Raw genomic sequence first — 16,967 nt, forward strand, 5'->3', positions numbered from 1 at the left:
CTTGCAGTCCAAGGCACTCTCAGAATTCTCCTCCAACACCACAGTTCAAAAGCATCGATCTTCCTTCGCTCAGCCTTCCTTATGGTCCAGCTCTCGCAGCCATATGTTACTACGGGGAACACCATTGCTTTAACTATGCGGACCTTTGTTGTCAGTGTGATGTCTCTGCTCTTAACTATTTTATCGAGATTGGTCATTGCTCTTCTCCCAAGGATTAAGCGTCTTCTGAGTTCCTGACTGCAGTCAGCATCTGCAGTAATCTTTGCACCTAGAAATACGAAGTCTTTCACTGCCTCTACGTTTTCTCCCTCTATTTGCCAGTTATCAATTAAGCTGCTTGCCATAATCTTGGTTTTTTTTAGATTTAGCTGCAAGCCAGCTTTTGCACTTTCTTCTTTCACCTTTATCTTAAAGCTCCTCAGTTCCTCTTCACTTTCAGCCATCAGAGGGGTATCATCTGCATATCTGAGATTGTTAATGTTTCTTCCAGCGATTTTAACTCCAGCCTTGGATTCCTCAAGCCCAGCATGTCGCATGATGTGTTCTGCGTACAAGTTGAATAGGTAGGGTGAGAGTATACAGCCCTGCCATACTCCTTTCCCAATCTTAAACCAGTCCGTTGTTCCGTGGTCTGTTCTTACTGTTGCTACTTGGTCGTTATAGAGATTCTTCAGGAGGCAGACAAGATGACTTGGTATCCCCATACCGCTAAGAACTTGCCACAATTTGTTATGGTCCACACAGTCAAAGGCTTTAGAATAGTCAATAAAACAGAAATAGATGTTTTTCTGAAACTCCCTGGCTTTTTCCATTATCCAGCGGATATTGGCAATTTGGTCCCTAGTTCCTCTGCCTTTTCTAAACCCAGCTTGTACATCTGGCAATTCTCACTCCATGAATTGCTGAAGTCTACCTTGCAGGATCTTGAGCATTACCTTACTGGCATGTGAAATGAGTGCCACTGTTTGATAGTTTGAACATTCTTTAGTGTTTCCCTTTTTTGGTATGGGGATATAAATTAATTTTTGTCCAATCTGATGGCCATTCTTGTGTTTTCCAAATTTGCTGGCATATAGCATGCATTACCTTGACAGCATCATCTTGCAAGATTTTGAACAGTTCAGCTGGGATGCCATCATCTCCTGCTGCCTTGTTATTAGCAATGCTTCTTAAGGCCCATTCAACCTCACTCTTCAGGATGTCTGGCTCTAGCTCACTGACCACACTGTCAAAGCTATCCCCGATATTGTTATCCTTCCTATACAGGTCTTCTGTATATTCTTGCCACCTTTTCTTGATCTCTTCTTCTTCTGTTAGGTCCTTGCCATCTTTGTTTTTGATCATACCCATTTTGGCCTGGAATTTACCTCCGATGTTTCTAATTTTATGGAAGAGGTCTCTTGTCCTTCCTATTCTATTGTCTTCTTCCACTTCCACGCATTGCTTGTTTAAAAATAATTCCTTATCTCTTCTGGCTAACCTCTGGAATTTTGCATTTAATTGGGCATATCTCCCCCTATCACTGTTGCCTTTTGCTTTCCTTCTTTCTTGGGCTACTTCTAATGTCTCAGCAGACAGCCATTTTGCCTTCTTGGTTTTCTCTTTCTTTGGGATGTATTTTGTTGCCGCCTCCTGAACAATGTTGCAAACTTCTGTCCAGAGTTCTTCCGGGACCCTATCTACTAAGTCCAGTCCCTTGAATCTATTCTTCACCTCCACTGCATATTCCTGAGGAATATTAGTGAGCTCATATCTAGCTGATCTGTGGGTCTTCCCTAATCTCTTTAGTCTGATCCTAAATTGTGCAATAAGAAGTTCGTGATCGGAACTACAGTCAGCTCCAGGTCTTGTTTTTACCGACTGTATAGACGTCGTCCACCTTTGTCTGCAAAGAATGTAGTCAATCTGATTTCGGTGTTGTCCATCTGGTGAAGTCCATGTATAAAGCCATCTCTTAGGTTGTTGGAAGAGAGTGTTTGTTATGCAGAGTGAGTTGTCTTGGCAAAATTCTATCAGCCTATGTCCTGCTTTGTTTTGTTCTCCCAGGCCATGCTTACCTGTAATTCCAGGTGTCATTTGACTGCCCACCTTAGCATTCCAGTCTCCTGTGATGAAAATAACATCTCTTTTAGGTGTGTTGTCCAGTAGGTGCTGCAGATCCTCATAGAACTGCTCTACTTCAGCTTCTCCAGCATCTGTGGTTGGGGCATATATTTGGATCACTGTGATGTTAGATGGCTTGCCCTGAATTCGAATTGAGATCATTCTATCGTTTTTTGGATTGTATCCAAGCACTGCTTTAGCCACTTTACTATTAATTATGAAGGCTACTCCATTTCTTCTGTGGTCCTCTTGTCCACAGTAGTAGATCTGGTGGTCATCTGATGTGAAGTGGCCCATTCCAGTCCATTTCAGTTCACTGACACCCAGAATGTCTATCTTTAATCTTGACATCTCACCAATAACCACATCCAATTTGCCCTGGCTCATAGATCTTACATTCCAGGTTCCAATGGTGTGTTGATCCTTAGAACATCGGATTCGCCGTTCACCACCAGCACCGTCAGCCGCTAGCCGTCCTTTCGGCTTTGAGCTAGCTGCGTCATCACGTCTGGGGCTAGTTGAACTCATCCTCTGTTCCTCCCCAGTAGCATTTTGACCATCTTCCAACCTGGGGGTCTCATCTTCCGATGGTATACCGACACATCCCTGGTTTAGGGATTTAGTTTTCATGGCAAGAATACTGGGGTGGGTTGCCATTACCTTCCCCAGGGATCGCATTAGTCTGACCTCTCTGTCATGACCTTCCCATCTTGGGTGGCCCTTCACGGTTTAGCTCATGGCATCACTGAGGTGCTCAAGCTCTGGCACCACAACAAGGTAACGATCCTTTGCTGAAGCCCGTGATTATATAGGCTGATTAAACAGTCTTTGCCTGGTGGAGTGTTTTGTTTTTTTTAAATCGCACTCGCCGTCAGCTTGGTCTCGGTGGTAAACATTATTTATCCGTGTATGAATGCATACCATCTCTGTGCCGCCTTTCTGCCAATGGGAGGCGAGGTGATTAACCATATGAGGTATAGAAAAGCCTAAGCCTGAAGAGATAAAAGCAGATTTGAGTTGACTAAACAGTTTCTAACAATAAGAGCGGTTGAGCTGCAGAGCCAGTTTTCAGGAGAAGCAGTAAGCTCCTCTTCGGAGCTTCGAGAGTCAGGTGTCTGGGATGGTTTTATCCGGATTCCTCCTGGGCAAGGAGTAGGACTTGATGGTCCCTCCCGACTCTGATTCTGTGAAAAGAACTACATCTGCCAACTTCCTATGTGGTTTTTGCACATTGTGAATCTTTTAGGCATGCCATTGGTCTTAAATGCCTGTTATTTACCTTGAAGCTTTGTTTCAAAAATGTTGATTCTTTTCAAAACCTCAGTTTCTCACTGACTGGCTTGGTAGCAGTCATAATGTTGCCATTAACTTACCCACTACGTTCTTAATGCCCACCTTCTGCTTTATATGGAGGGTTCGCAAGTCCCCATTGATATCATGGTATGCTTATAGCCAAGAAAAGAGACCTCAATACACTTTTTCAGTAGGTGTATACTATCTTTTGAATATATTGTGGCTATATATTTGGAATGTCATGTTCCACAGCCTTTTAGTGTTTTACTAGTGGGGAATTCAAATGTTTTTTGTCTCTGACATTAAACCAGTGGTTTGTAATACCAAGTCACAAGTATCTGCAAGCAAACCAATGTTTGTAGTATGAGATCGCCAGGTCTCTGATTCTACAAATACTTGAAACATGATCTCTTACTCAGGCAACCACCAAATCCATAACCTTTCGTGCCTCATTGATATGCCTCCTGGCCATTCCCTCTTATTGACCCACCAATCAGAAAGCAGAAATATCAGAAATCAGAAAGCAAAATATTTTCCAGGCTAAGAATGTTTTAATTTTGCAAGCTACTGGACAAGGCTGTGTGGCCTGGAGTCTGGAAAGATTGGTGTTTGCTTATACCAAAGAAGGGAGATGCAAGAGAATGTACAGACTGCTAACTCTTAATGCAAGCAAAGATGTGTTTACGTTCTTAGAAAGAAGAATAAAGCCATATATCCAGACAGAAATGCCAGATGAACAGGCAGGTTTCAGAAAAGTTGGAAGGACAAGAAATCAGATTGGTTATGGGTAATGTGTGTGAGAGCCTTCAAGTCAACACTGGCTCTTGGCAACTGCCTGAACTAGTCCCTGCAGTTTTCTTGGCAAGATTTTGGAAGTGGTTTGCCATTCCTAGGGCTAAGAGAAAAGGACTGGCCCAAGGTGTCCCAGTTGGCTTTGTGCCCAAGGCAGGACTAGAACTCATAATGATACCCTTTGTGCCTAGCCATGTTTCTCAGACCTGTCCTTGTTGATTTCCATGAAGGCAAGCTGATCTGGAATTTTCAAGGCAAAACATAAACCTGTATGATTAAAAATGATTACGATCCTTGTTGCAAAACCTTGTTGCACATGGAACTTGAAAGCTATAGCCTGAAAGACCCCTGAAAGTTACTTCTGACTCTTTCCATTCCTAAATCTTTAGAAAAAACAGGAGAAGAATGCAGACTATTCTTCCTTCCTCTAATAGTCTCCAGATATGTATTCAATACAGAGAACTTTATAGGATTTCTCTGTTAAAATGGATTTTTAAAAGCATTCATTTATTCAGATTGAAGACTGACGTTTCAGAAAAGAAAGTTCTCAAAGAAACTTCTAGGCCAGGATTTTTTTTTTAATGTTCCTTTATCATTTTATCTAACCTCTTACCTTGTTATGGAATAAACCTATCAATTATCTTTTCAGGATGATGTGGGAGAACTGAGATAAATCAAAATTATATATAACAAAACCCACACCATTTCTTAAAGGTAATAAAGTCTGCAAAGAACAAATCCACCTCTTGTTTTTCCTTTTGCAGTCTCCTGAGCCCTGATGCCATAGTGCTACCTAGCCACAAACCACAGTTTGCCAGCCTGTCCCTGAGGCCCCTTTTTGTGGTACTCAGGACCATCTCACTGACAACAGTTTCCCATCATTTTGACTTGGCAAAGAGATGAATGTAATATAAGCCCAAAATTGGTATATCACTGTTAAAAAGCAGAGAAAATACATATCTTCCATCCAAACCCAGCTTTGGTCCCATGTATGATGCTGCCCTCAGAGTCCCCAAACATATTAATTACAGCCTTTGGCTACTAAAAATAGCCTGTTCTTGCCTTTAATTGTGGAACCCTTCTATAAAATTAACCAAATCCAGAAAGATGTCCCCACCCACCACTTCATTATTTTCCTGTCTTGGTCACTGGCCTCCCCAAAACTGTTTAGTTAATTAGTTGTTGTTGTTGTTTTTATCCATTCAATTTTGTTTGATCCTTGGAAACTGCCTGGATAAGTCCCTGAAGTTTTCTTGGCAAGGTTTTTCAGAAGTGGTTTGCCCTTGCCTCCTTCCTAAGGCTGAGAGAAAGTGACTGGCCCAAGGTCACCCAGATTGCTTTGTGCCTGAGGCGGGACTAGAACTCATGGTCTCCCGGTTTCTAGCCTAATGTCTTAACCAAACTGGCTCTCCAAGTTAGTTAGTTAGTTAGTTAGTTAGTTAGTTAGTTAGTTGCTGCAATTTGTGTGGCACCTCACTTCTCAGCTCTAGGCAGCTTATATATAACACAACACAAATAAAATTAAAAACATAAAAGTGACAATTAATAAATCAATACATTGTATTAAAAGTAATACTTTTTTAAAAAATTCAGGAGCCCTCTTCAATCCCCCATCCCTGACTTGAGATAAGATGTAACTTTAAAAGTAGTTTGGCAAAAAGTTTTATGTATTACATTCTGATCTGGAGTGTCCAGTTCAAATTAACAGTTTAATTTTAAACAACTGAAGGGAAAATTGCCTTGCTCTCTTGGTTGCCTCACAACTAATCAAAAAGCAAGAGGAAAAAAGACTGAAGGGGATAAAAGGGTAGAAAAAGAGTCGTGCAGGTGTGTTGATTTTCTGGTCTAGCTGTCATATTTTTATATTCTGCTTGGTTCCAGTTAAGTTCATTAAATTTACCTTAAATTATAAAATGGTCGTGTCAACAGGCCTGTATTATTATGGCATCCTGACATCCCAATTACAAATTCTCATTTGCTAAGCCCCCTGCAAAGAGTATCCAGTATGAACAATTTGAAGAACAACTCCTGGTACTTTATCTTGAAAAAAATGAGAGGAATGTCATTTCAAACCTTTATAAAAAATTAAGTGCCTGGATGGCACTTCTATACCAATTTCAGAAGTTACCGTTGTCAGTATGCTTTAAATTACAGTCAAATCATTCTTCTGAGAATCAATGTTGCCAGAGCGTCATCAGCCTCAGAGCAAGCACAAAAAGCCAGACAAAGCTTTTGAAGAACTGGTTATCAGCAGCATGTTTCTTTCCTGCAGCACATCCTTCAATAGTACATATAAAGACATCCAAGTGACAAGGAATATGGATCCCTACAAAAACAACTTTGAAAATAAGCTATACTTCTTTTGCTGTTTCTGTGGCTCTGCTTATGGGAGATCTTAAGACTTTTGAAGAAAAAAGACTGCTGCCCATCAAAGTTTTCTAGAAAGAACTTTTGTTCAACCAGATCACAATAGGGATCTGGATGTACTTTGTACACTGTATGGTTGAACTAACTTCTTACTCCTTATTGGCTATGGTTCCTGGGAACTGGGGAGTTATAATCCTGTAGGTCTCAAATGTATCAAGTCCGGGAAAGACTGCCTTGAGATGTTAATGCTAATGGTCTCATCCCCATATCCCCAACTGCAGCATGAACATGCCCTGGTAATATTTTTTTTAATGCCCTCATGACACTACCTTTGTCTCATCCCCAGTCTACAGCCTAAAGTCTTCTTTAGTTGTTCCAGGTCTCAAATAGTGTTTTTCCTCTTCTTGCCATGTATACAGTATAGCGTGCTTCCTCAGCAACGTAGTTGATGACACAATTAGGAGTTGGGGTCTGTCTAGCTCCTATTGGCCATTTTACAATTCTGTGGACAATTCTGTGGACAAAGATTCTCCCTTTGGTTGCTGGGCATTGCCTTCCATGGCCTTTGGACTGGGCTGCAGGAGAAGCCAGGCATCTGACTTCCACAGAGGCATCTGCCCATATAATACCTGACTGGCTGTAATGATTGCCTATCCTAAAACGCACTCAGACTCACAAGCAAGAGCTTGAATCAAATCTGGTTTATTTAAGAATAGTGTGCAAGTACAAAGAAAGCTGAGAATGGGCAAAAGCGTGCCAAATACAAACTAAAAACCCTCGGTGCAAATGTAAGCCCTCCCCCCGTACAACCGTTTCAAATTCCCCATCCCAGGTGCTCCTAACGAGTTCTGCTAATCAACGGGTAAAAAGACCTTGAACACAAACAATAACCCAAACACATTCCATCCCCATGAAAACAGATAGACAGCCTGGTACAAGGTCTCCCAGCAGCTCCCTCCCAACCGGAACGCCCGTCAGCACCATGGCATGCGAAACATTACGATGTAAATCAAACATTGCAACAGCGAACATGACATACCGCCCCCCCCCAAAAGAAAGCAAAGCAAAATTAATAATGATGAAAGAAACAGTCAAGCCGCAGGCTTGAAAGGATAAGCTAGGTGAAAGCGGCGAACTAAATCAGGAGCATTGACGTGTCGAGCAGGCACCCACTTAGGGTGGGGGAAGTGCTTCCAGCAAACTAGGTACTGCAGGGAGTTGCGAAGCTTGCGGGAGTCGACGACCTCTTTGATTTCAAAGTGTTGCTGGCCATCAATCATGATTGGCATAGGCGGAGGAGATTGGGGATGCCAGTGAATGGAGGAGTGAGCTGGTTTGAGCAAGCTGCAATGGAAAACAGGGTGCAAACATTTTAACTTGTGAGGCAACGCAAGTTTGACAGTAACAGGGTTGATAAGAGCCACAATGGGGAATGGCCCAATGAATTTAGGGGCAAGCTTCTTTGAAGGCTGAGGGGATTTGATGAACTTCATGGAGAGGTAAACCTGATCCCCAACTTTGAAGGTGTGTTGAGGAGAACGGCGTTTGTCAGCGTGACGTTTGTAGGAAGCCTGGGCATCATCCAGAGCCTGTTGAATGATCGGCCAGGAGTAAGCCAGCTGCACAGCCCAATCATAAGCCGAGCAGGAGGTAGAGGGGGGCTGGGGTAATTCAGGAATGGGAACAAAGTCCTGGCCGAAAACAACCCGAAAAGGGGTCCGCCCAGTACTCTGGTGAACAGCGTTGTTGTAAGCAACTTCTGCAAAGGGCAGGAGTTCAACCCAATTGTCCTGATGGTAGTTGGTGTAGGAGCGAAGAAATTGCTCCAGGGTGGAGTTAAGAATCTCAGTAGGTCTGTCCATCTCTGGATGCGACGCCATTGACAACGCCTGTTCAGTGCCAATCAGTTTTTAAAAAGCCCGCCAAAATTGGGAGGTAAATTGTGTCCTGCAGTCAGTCACCAAACAGGAGGGGCAGCCGTGGAGACGGTAGATGTGGCATAGAAAGAGGCGAGCCAGCTGCTGAGCAGACAGCAAGGAGGCACATGGAATAAAATGTGCTTGTTTGGAGAAAAAGTCCTTTACAACCCAAATGACAGTTTTCTTTTGACTGAGTGGGAGGTCAACGATAAAGTCCATAGAGATCTTGGCCCAGGGATGAGATGGGTTAGCAACAGGTTGGAGAAGACCTTGCGGTTTCCCCACTTTTCGTTTGGACATGGCACAGACAGGGCAAGAGGCAACATAGTCTTTGACATCTCGCCATAGCGAGGGCCACCAAAATTGGCGGCGCACCAAATGCAGGGTTTTGACGAACCCGAAATGGCCCGCCAGTTTATCATCATGGGAGCATTGTAACACTGAAGCTCGCAAAGTTTCAGGCACATAAAGGCGGTGGCCAACCCAGGTGAGATCATCCTTAAAGGAGACTTTGTCTCGATTAGCCAGCAACCAAGTGTCAGATTTCACTGCCTGCAGAAAGTCTGATTGTAATTGACAAGGGAGCGGCTGCTTGCGGGTTGGGGTTGGGGTGGTGCTCTGCACAGGCGGAGCACGGGTTTGGCTTTGGGTGACAGCAACCAGCCCCAATTGTGGTGAAGAGAGAACAGTACCAATCACTTGAGGGGTTTGGTCAAAGTCTTGTGGCAAGCGGGACAAAGCGTCCGCGAGAAAATTTTTCTTGCCCGGTATGAACTTCAGTTGGAAGTTAAACCAACTAAAAAATTGAGCCCAGCAAATTTGTTTGGGGCTGAGGCAGTGGGGGTGCGGAGAGCCTCCAAATTCCTGTGGTCCATCCAAACCTCGAACAGGTAGGTAGCCCCCTCAAGGAGGTGGCACCAAGTCTCTAAAGCAGCTTTAACAGCAAAAGCCTCCTTTTCCCAAACATGCCACCGGCGCTCAGTCTCAGAAAATTTCCTGGACAGATAAGCACAGGGTTTCAGGAGGTTGTCAGAGTCCTTTTGCAGCAATATAGCCCCAAGAGAAAAGTCAGAGGTGTCTACTTGGACAACAAAGGGGCGTTCAGGATCAGGGTGCCGCAGAATGGGTTCTGCAGTAAAGAAAGTCTTTAGTTTCTTGAATGCAGCCTGGCATTCTGGAGTCCAATTCAACACTGCCCCAGGGTGTTTCCCCCAACCCTTTCGTGCGAAGAAGGTCGGTAAGGGGCAAGGCAATTTCAGCGAACCCCTGGATGAACTGGCAGTAATAGTTGCTGAACCCCAGAAAACTTTGCAGCTGGTGTCGGGTGCGAGGGCATTCCCAATTTAAGATGGCCCTAATTTTTTCAGGGTCCATCTCAATTCCCTTGTCAGAGACCCGATAGCCCAAATAGTCTAGTTGGGTTTTGTGAAATTCACATTTGGACAGTTTGGCATACAGCTTGGCTGTCCTCAGTTTGTCCAACACCTGCCTAAGAAGGTGTTCATGCTCCTCTTTGGTTTCAGAATAGATCAGTACATCGTCCAAATAGACCAAGACCCCCTTAAATAAGGGATCATGTAACACTTCATTAATCAATTGCATGAAAACGCCAGGGGTGCCGGCTAAGCCGAACGGGAGGACCTTGTACTGGAATGAGCCCAAGGGGCAATTAAAAGCAGTTTTCCACTCGTCTCCAGCCCGTATGCATATGCGAAAGTAGGCTTCATGGAGGTCGAGTTTAGAAAAAAATTTCCCTTTTGATAGGTGGGCTAACATGTCTTTCATTAGAGGCAAAGGATATTTGTTACATAGGGAGACCGAATTTAACCCCCGATAGTCTGTACAGAGTCTGAGGATGCTGTCTTTCTTTTCCCGGAAGAGCACAGGCGCGCCCACTGGGGAATTGGCAGTTTCAATGAATCCTCGTGCCAGGTGTTTGTCAATGAATTCACGCAATGCCTCTAGTTCTTTCTTAGTCATTGGGTAAATTTTTGGTTTAGGCAGTTGTGTATTGGGGAGCAACTCGATTGCACAGTCAGTTTTGCAATGGGGTGGCAGCTGGTCTGCCTCCATTTCCCCAAAAACGTCTGCAAAGTCTCGGTAGTGGTCTGCTAGGAGGAAGGGAGGAGGGCTGCGGGGAGCAAGGACTCTCATCGCGGCTTCTCTGGTCACCCATCGCAATCGACAGGGTTTTCAACAGGTCTTCCATCGACTCCACCTTCGCCTCCAACCTCCTCATCCTCTCAGGGGTCACTGATCCTTCCCCTCGTTGGGTGTCAGGTCATTTCTCTGGGGCCACTTTGGTTGACTCTCCCTCAGGAGTCAACGGGGAACCGATACTTCCAGGAAGTTCCAGCCGCCTCTTCCTTGGGTTCTCCCTCATCGCTGGATCCCCCCAGCTCAGGGCTTGAGCTGGAGCCCCTTGGGTAGAACGAAAGGTTGGGGGGAAGGGGGCTCTTCGGCGCTGGACCAGCTTGCGGTTCCAGCCCTTCAGATGTTGGTCTTGATTTGGTCATCACTAACTAATTTCCTTGCAAGGAATAGACTTGGAAGGAGTTAACGGGAATTACAAAGATTCTCAGCTTTATGTAATGATTGCCTATCCTAAAACGCACTCAGACTCACAAGCAAGAGCTTGAATCAAATCTGGTTTATTTAAGAATAGTGTGCAAGTACAAAGAAAGCTGAGAATGGGCAAAAGCGTGCCAAATACAAACTAAAAACCCTCGGTGCGAATGTAAGCCCTCCCCCCATACAACCGTTTCAAATTCCCCATCCCAGGTGCTCCTAACGAGTTCTGCTAATCAACAGGTAAAAAGACCTTGAACACAAACAATAACCCAAACACATTCCATCCCCATGAAAACAGATAGACAGCCTGGTACAAGGTCTCCCAGCAGCTCCCTCCCAACCAGAACACGCGTCAGCACCATGGCATGCGAAACATTACAATGTAAATCAAACATTGCAACGGCGAACATGACACTGGCACTTGCTGGAGCTCCTGTTGGGTCTTAGGTGGTCTCCTCTATGAGAACAGGTTTATTGCTGTTTTCAAAGAGTCCAGGACCTCCACAGAACACCAGCTCCATAGAACTAAGAGAGCTGTGGCTGTGTGTTGCTGGTCTGTCACCAATGAGTACATTACAGGTTGTCTGCTGCTTTGGGTTTTCGCATGGTTGTATTTCTTTTTCTTTTTTTCTGTTTTAGGGTGGCAGTGCCATTTCACCCACTGTAATGATATGTGGGAATGACCTTGGGAGACAGGAGGAAGAGCTGCAGCCTAGACAACAGTCTGATAAACGAAATTTGAGTCGGGGGGGGTGCAAAAGTGTCCCAGAAGGGACCCTCCCTAGTTTTCGGGAGAGAAAAAGTGAGAAACAGGAGGGGTACTTTCAGAGTTGCAAGATTCTGTTAATGTAACCTTAAAATAAAGATACAACTAGTATTCCTGGTTGTTATGCTGGTCTTTGGCCATAATAAAGATTTATTTGTTACTCCTGGTTGTGCTTCTTGTCTGGACTACCTTGCAAGGCTAATATCAATCTTGTTTGTCTGAAAATACATCTCTCCCCCTTGCCTTTATAGTCCAAGAAACTAGGGAGAGTCCCATACTCTATAGTGGGGCTCCTTGGGAGGAAACATGTCAGGAGCGACTTATGGGAGTGACTTGCAACCTTCCCTGCTGGCTTCTCCATTGACTTTGCTTGTAGGAGATTGGCAGGGAAGGTCACAAATGCTGATCGTGTGACTGCGGCTCGCTCCGATGTAATCATAAGCTGGGCACCCATGGACCCAGACTGCAATCACATGACTGAAGGGATGCTGCGACAGCCACAACTTCATGGACTGGTCTTAAGTCCCCCTTGTTTAGCACTATTGTAATTTTGAATGGTCGCTGAACAAGTGTTTGTAACTCGAGGACTATCTGTACAAAAATCAGTGATTTTCCAAAAATAAAATGAATATTTGGAATAACTTCTGTTCATAAGGAAGGTACTAGAATAAATGTATTTATTTATTTAATTGATTTGTATGGCCTCCCATCTCACTTACTTGACTCTGGGCGACTTACAATAAAATAGATAAAAACACACATAATTAAAAAAATATAAACACGCAGCAGCCAGGAATAATAAAAAACCACACAACCACGAGACAGGCTCCATCAAGCTCCATCTCACACCCAGGGCCTGCAGTAGTATGTGGGAATGACCTTGGGAGACAGGAGGAAGAACTGCAGCCTAGATAATGGTCTGATAAATGAAATCTGAGTATGAATGAGGGGTGGGGGAGGAGAAAACATCTCAGATGGGACCCTCCTTAGTTTGCAGGAGAGTAAAAGTAAGGGAGGGGAGAGGTACTTCAGACTTGCAAGATTCACCCTCATCTCAACAGAACTTGGAGATGTATATTGCTGTACTGTGCTGTATTTAGCCTATGAATGGACAAGTCTTGCCAAGACAGTTCCAGAAATGTGACTTCTTCCAGAGCCAACATAAAACCTCCTTCTGCCTTAAGGATATATATTCATCAAACTGGAAATCCAATTAAGTGAAATTTCATTCATTCTCCTCACTTCTGCCAGTGACTGGTTTTTCTCATGAAATAGGCTCCTGTGAGGAAACCTGCCCAAATGTAAAAGAACCATGTGGTAGATTTGTGTATGTTCAAATTTCATTTCAATAACACAGAGCTTACAAAACACACAGAACTCACATTCTGGATTCCCTTCACCTCGGTCAAATTACCTGGCACAAGAGGATTCAGGAGGAAAAATATCTAGATAAATCGTAAAACAGAAAAACCGAGTGGGGAAGGGCTTAATCATTGTTTGAAAAAAGATTAGAACACGATTGGCTGTACAATGTCATCTGTGTTTTAGTGAGCATTTGCAGCCAGCTAACTTTATGAGCTGGAAAGATAGCTTGTGAAGAATGACCTTTTGGAAAAGAAAGATCTGAGTTGATATTATGGAGTCACTGTTCTCTCATGAAAGCACTAGAAAGAAAAGAGTACCTGGAAGTGGTATAAAGCTGATATCTCTTGTCTCTGAACAGGCACTTCAGGAGTCATGAAGAGCATTTAGAGCTTTCTGCATGGCTTGAGCTAAAACCCTGATAAGGAGTATGAGAACTACAGATTTCCAAATGTTCTGAACTACAATTCCCACCAGCTCAAGAAAGGGGTGAAAGAGGTTTTGGAAGGCAGCAGGTTCCCCTCTTCAGGCCTAGACAAGAATCTTTGCAGTTTGGTTTGTGATGTTCTTCTTTAATATACAGCCTTCAATAATAGTATGAAATAATAAAAATGAGGGCACAATTAATTTAAAGAGGGATCCTTTCACCAGCCAACGTTGATTTCATTCAGCAACAGGTGAAGTCATAGAAGAGTTTGTCTTAAATGACAGTAGCTCAGTCTTAACCTGCCATTCTGCATAAGGACTTTTTGTTGTGACTATGCTTTTACTGTATTTCTTCTATTAATTTTATGGATGATATCCTGTCCTGAGATCTATCAGTGTGGGGAGGATTATTAAGATTGTAATATACGAATACAAGTAGTCTTTGTTTGACAATCACAATTGGGACCAGCAACTCAGTTGTTAAGTGAAGTGGTCGCTAAATGAGACAATCACTAAATGAAGACTATAACCACTACACCAAACTGGTAAGGCATCGAGCTGGAAACCAGGAGACTGTGAGTCTAGTCTTGCCTTAGGCACGAAGCCGCCTTGGTGACCTTCATTGTTCACTTCTCTCAGCCCTAGGAAGGAGGTAATGGCAAACCATTTCCAAAATCTTGCCAAGAAAATTGCAGGGGCTTGTTCAGGCAGTCGTCAGGAGTCAACACTGACTCAGAGGCATCAAAATAAATAAATAAATACATACATACATACATACATACATAAATAAATAAAAGTAAAATGGTGATATAATAAACAAAATAGTACGACACAAAGGAACAAAACTAGAAGAAACCACTACATCGTTTTTTTTTCCTTCAAAGAAAATAACCTGTGAGAGACAGGGCACATCTACATGTCCTCCTAAACTTCTGCTGGAGGATACTTGGCTAACTGCTCTTGAAGGATCCCTCTGTACAACACAGGCTTCCTCTCAGCTCCAGCCTAGAGCAAGCCCAGCTAATTTCAAGATTTTCTGATACAATATGGAAGTATGGAAGTAACGTTTTTCTTCTTTTCCTGACACAAGCTTTGTTATTTGCTTGATGCGTGGCCCTTTGCAGGCAGGGGCTAGAATCTTCCCAGTTCTTTATGCCACTTTCAACAGCTGCAGTCACATCCCCTCTTTCCCGGACTCTGCTGACTTCAGCCCATGACCCTGTGGTACTAAGCTGACGTGATACCAGGAGATGAGCAGTAGTAGTACCACAAAGATTGCCAGAGGAAGGAGTAGACCAGAACTTCTCTAAAGCAAACTATAAAGGTTCTGAAAGTGGTTAAACTGAGCCTTCTCCTCCCAGTCCCAGACCATATTAGGAGAGTGATGGTGGATGTTTTTCCTACTAGCTGGGAACTCCACCAATCACTGCAACTTAACTTACCCTGTAAGAAAGTGTTAGGACAATACTTTCTAGCTGTGGCAGGGTCAAGTACCTGGCTGAAGAAAAGTGGTTGGATCTATACCAAGGCCATGGATTTTTTTGTTTGTTTGTTTTAGGAAGGCAGATAACTCAGCACAAGGCCAAGAGCATATAGGCAGAAAGGGGAAAATGCTAGAAGGCACCTGTAAAGTACAAATATGTCTTTGTTATAGTACATGAAAAGAGCAAGGAAGAGCAGGGAAAGGGATTTTTAATTGCAGATGTTGCAGGACATGCTGCTGGAGAGGACATCACCTGGCTAATGTGGAGTGGAGCTTACCAAGTCCAGAGATTCCAGGCCTGAGATGAAGAGGAAGCCCTGGAGATTCTGGACAGTAGTTAAAGGCTACTGTTTGTTTGGCAGCAAGACAGCCCGGAGGAACTCACAGACGTGGAGTAAAGTGGAGCCTGCAAGTCCAGAGATTCCAGCCCTGAGACGATGAGGAAGACCGGGAAGAAAATACTGGAGCCACTTGTGAACTCATGGAGAGACCAGGAGGATGGACTGTGTTGTGTCCAAGGAGATTCAGATGCTGGACAGTGGAGCTTTGTGAGTTAAAGGTTTCGTTTGGCAGCAAGACAGCTGGGAGGAACTCACAGACATTCCAGTATCAGCCATTGAGATAAGGAGGGGAAGAAGAAGCCAAAATAAAGCACAAGCGGAAAGTGAGGGAAAGGGACTTGAAAGGGAGGAAAATTAAGTAGGTTAAGACTTGATTTCTTATATTTCTTGTACTATTTTGTACATACTGGGTTTGTAAATAGTAGTTTCACCTGTATATAGTATTCAATCACACTACTTTATTAGCATAATTATCTTAGTGTCCAGAATAAAATCCTTCGTTTGTTCAAGTACTGGCTCAAGTGTCTGTATCAGCTCCTATCTTAACACACACCACCCCCCATGCTAGACTTTTACCAAGGCAGAGTAAAGACGGGCTATATAAGCAGAGCAGATTTAGGCTGGCATACTTTGTGCCATCTCACAGACTGGAGCAAACCATGTTAAACCAATTCAATGACTGAATTCACCGAACATTTGTACACACATCAATATACAATGTGCACATCAGCTTTAGACAATGACTTCTCTGCACAGATTTTAAAAACTCAAGTTTGACAGGCAGAATACAGCACCAATTTTAAACACTGAATTAAAAGAACGTTTTTCAAACGTTTACATGCTGCCTGTTATGCTATACATCACCAAGTGGTCTACAATGCAATACTGTTGAGATTCTTACCATACCTTCTGAAGAGACCAAATGAGAAGGTGCTGAAGGTTACTAAAGATTCCAAAAGGAGATGATCAAATCAGATGATCAAACCAATCCAGTCATGAGATTGGTGTAAGTGACCCTTGATAAGCATTCTAACAATGCTTTTCTACAGCTTTTCTGCTGTAAACTATATACTGTATACTGAAAACGACCAAAATAATGAAAGTGCTAACCATGCTGGAGAAAAAGAACTTATGTGTCTGGAAGCAAGAAAGGCGGGGGGAATCCCTAGAATGTCCACTTTTGCAGCACAGTAATAACAGTAATTCTAAAGACAGATAGCTTTCCTGTTTGCATCGGTTCAGCTGCAGCACCCAAGTTAACAGGACTTTGTGCTTAGTACATGTAAGCCATAAAACCTATTGTTTTCCATGTTCAGAGCTCTTCTCCCTTGGTCCAGCAGCTGCTGCCTAATAAAGTCCCTTTCCTGAGTAGCTCTTCTTGAGTTGTTGGTGTGGTTCCTTGTTCCCCAACACTTCTTTTCAATCTGGTTTATGCTTTGACATGTGATATATGATTCTGTTTAGAACATTCTTGATGTTTAAAAACTTGTCTTATAACCTAATTCAGTTGACATTGCAGACACTCACTAGTTAGGTAGAATCTT

Source organism: Candoia aspera, chromosome 3 (assembly GCF_035149785.1).
Source record: "Candoia aspera isolate rCanAsp1 chromosome 3, rCanAsp1.hap2, whole genome shotgun sequence".
Classification (NCBI taxonomy): Eukaryota; Metazoa; Chordata; class Lepidosauria; order Squamata; family Boidae; genus Candoia; species Candoia aspera.